The sequence below is a fragment of the Trachemys scripta genome, chromosome 1 (genome assembly GCF_013100865.1).
Source record: "Trachemys scripta elegans isolate TJP31775 chromosome 1, CAS_Tse_1.0, whole genome shotgun sequence".
NCBI classification, from domain to species: domain Eukaryota; kingdom Metazoa; phylum Chordata; order Testudines; family Emydidae; genus Trachemys; species Trachemys scripta.
In genome coordinates this window covers 343,208,635-343,212,041 of record NC_048298.1, presented here as the reverse complement: position 1 = coordinate 343,212,041, position 3,407 = coordinate 343,208,635, and positions in this window count along the sequence as shown.

Below are 3,407 nucleotides of genomic sequence, written 5' to 3'. Positions count from 1 at the left end.
GGGCATGTAAGCGTGTGGCGCCTCCTGCTGGTCGCTTCTGGGAATTATCTCATCCAGCCTCCAGAGCACCCTCTGCGGGCCAGTGTCCCACTGCCGCTTGGCCTCTGGTCCCTCCCGGACCTGGTGCCCCATTATCTGAGGTGCTTCCGCCTGGCAGTAACCCCTTTCTCTCAGGGTCTCCCCTACCCGGGGAGCCCCCACCCACTATCCCCACCTCGCCTCAATATAAGGCTACTGTCAGTCATCATCTACCCGTCGCGCCCTGGGGCGACTGCAGTATCAGCCTACTCATCACCAGCAAGGTCGGGTTTGGACCTACTGCCTTTGCCTACCCCTGGGCTGCCCTCTGCAACACCCAGTACCCATGGGCCTTCTGCTAGGCCGCAGCCTGGGGCTTTCCAGGCTGGAGCTCCCCAGCTCCTCTAGCCTTTCGCCAGCACTGCTCCACTCATGTACCCAGTTCAGCTCCCCTGCAGCCAGGCCCTTCTCCCTCTAGAGACAGAGAGAGACTGTTAAGCTCCTGGCTCCCAGCCTCTTATATAGGGCCAGCTGATCCCTGATTGGGGTGTGGCCCAGCTGCGGCTGCTTCCCCAATCAGCCTAGTTGCTTTTCCCCTGCAACAGGCCTCTCCAGGGCTGTCTTTAAACCCCTCAGGGCAGGAGCAGGTGACTACCCTGCTAAACACCTCCCCCTCAAGATCACCACCTCTGGGGGTAGGGGTGTCTCTTGGCCTGGACCAGTCACCCATGCACCTCCAGAGCTGCCTGCTTCTTCTCGGAGTCCTCCAGCTTCTTCCAAAAGCGGGTCTCCTCCTTGACGACAGCTGTATACTCATTCGCGTGGTACAGGGCCCTCTCTTTGGCGTCTCGGCGGGCCCGCTCTGCAGCCTCCAGTTGTGCACACAGGCCAGACTCCCCCGGGCCCTCTTCCCTGAGCCTCTGGGTGCCTACTGTGACCCTCTTTATGACCACCTGGGTCCCGGCCTCCTGCGGGGCCCAGTCCGTCTGGGTCTCTCTGTTCATAACTGGTGTGGCGACAGTCTGGGTCCCAGCCTCTTGTGGGGTCCCCTCCATCCCAGCCACTGCCTCCATCACATTAGGTCCCACTGGGCCTACAGGCACCTCCTCCTGCCACCCCTCAGTCTTTCTGAGGGGGCAGTGCCTCTTTAGATGGCCCAGTTCCTGGCATCCCCAGTAGGCTTCCCGCCTCTGGGCTGCCCAGGACTTCCTGTTCTTCTGTTGGTCCATCGCCGGGCCAGCCCTCCCTGGGTTGCCCTGAGCCATGGTCCTTGGGGCAGGGCACTCCCTCCATAGATGGCCCTTCCGCCCACGGGTCCAACACACCGAGAGTCGCTTGGGTTCCCTCACCCGGCGGACTGCCTGAAGGACCTGCCGCTGTCCCTTTTCTGGGTGAGGTACGCTGCCCCCAGCCCAGTAGGGACAGTCCCACCTTATGTGTCCATGCCTGGCAGAGGCATCACACATCTTCCGTTCCACGCCAGGCCTCCTGGCCCTAGCACTGGGCTCCTCCCCTGGCCCTCGGTAGTTCCTCCAGAACTCCCTCCGGAGGAGCTTTACCAGGGCCCGCTGCTCCTCCGCCAGCTGGGCCATATGTACATGGAGGGCCCATTGCACCTCCCACTGTCCATTTTGGGTCTCCTGGCACCCCTGCAGGTCATCAGCCCCCTTCCACTGGGGCGCTGACACTGGTGCCCACCCAGGGATGACATCTGAGGTCTCCCCATAGAAAACTCCGGTGTACCCGGGATAGATCATCCCCTGTTTTACTCCAGCGTCTCTGGGCAATAGTTCTGCTGTCCTTACTCTGGCCCCTTATGTCAGGGGCGGACAGCTTCTGCCCACATTCTCCACCACTTGTACGTGTGTGGGGGACTCACCCCTTTGGCGCCTCCTGCTGGTTGCTTCTGGGAATTAGCTCATCCAGCCTCCAGAGCGCCCTCTGCAGGCTGGTGTCCCACTGCCGCTTGACCTCCTTGTCCCTCCCAGACCCGTTGTCCCGTTATCTGGGGTGCTGCTCCCTGGCAGTAACTCCTTTCTCTCAGAGTCTCCCGTCCCCGGGGAACCCCCACCCACAGTCCCCACCTCACCTCAGTATAAGGCTACTGCCAGTCATTGTCTAGTCCCTGCACTGTCAGGCAGACTGCAGTATCAGCCTACTCATCACTGGCAAGTTTTGGTTTGGACCTGCTGCCTTTGCCTACCCCTGAGCTGCCCTCTGCAACCCCCAGTATCTATTTGCCTTATGCTTGGCTTCAGCCTGGGGCTTTCCAGGCTGGAGCTTCCCGGCTTTTCCCCTGCCACAGCCCTCTCCCGGGGCTGTCTTTAAACCCCTCAGGGCAGGAGCGGGTGACCACCCTGCTACAGGACAGCTAACCCACAGAGCACCTCTTCCCCTTCAGCCACCAAGGTTTGTGGGAAGGGGGCATGGGCTCTTGGGGCAACCTGGGTTCTGTCCCAATACCCCGTCATGCATCAGTTCGCATCCCAGCAGTCTTTTCCCTTCCATCTGCATTTGACGCCATCTTTCAACAGTTTTTGTACTGCACACCCTGTCCAACTTTTCGGTCTGCGGGAACAGATCCCGAATTGTTGATGAATATGCTGATGGGTCTCATTAATACGTCATGAACAGTAGTCCAGCTACTCCTTAAATAGGAAGTGTGGATGAGGAGTCCAATGAAGATGTTGACACAAGTAGGAGAGAAAATGCTTGCTTGTGGCATTCACGGACGTGATGACCACAGTGGAATGCCAAGTTTTGGACTTGGGAAACAAGAACTGAATGGTGGGAGCATATCATCATGCAAGTCTTGGATGACAAGCAGTGGCTGCAGAACTTTTGTATAAGAAAAGGCACTTGCATAGGACTGTGTGATGAGCTCGCCCCCACACTGTGGCGCGAGGACATGAGAATGAGAGCTGCCCTAATGATGGACAAGCACATGGTGAGCACACTATGGAAGCTGGCTACTCCAGACAGCTACCGATTGGTCGCTAACCAATTCAGAGTCGGCAAGTCGACCGTTGGACTCATGTTGATGCAAGTTTGCAGGGCCATTAACCGCATCCTGGTCAGAAAAAAACATGACCCTGGGCAATGTGTGTGATATTGTGGATGGCTTTGCACAGATGGGATCCCTAACTACAGAGTGGCGATAGATGATACGTATATTCCAATTCTGACACCAGACCACCTAGTCTCTGAGTACATTAGTAGGAAGGGATACGTCTCCATGGTTCTCCAGGCACTTGTGGATCACTTTGGATGTTTCATGGACATTAACACAGGCTTGTCCAGAAAAGTGGAAGACACACACATCTTTCAGGACACAGGACTGTTCAGGAAGATGCAAGACGGGACTTTCTTTCCAGACAGCAAGATCACCA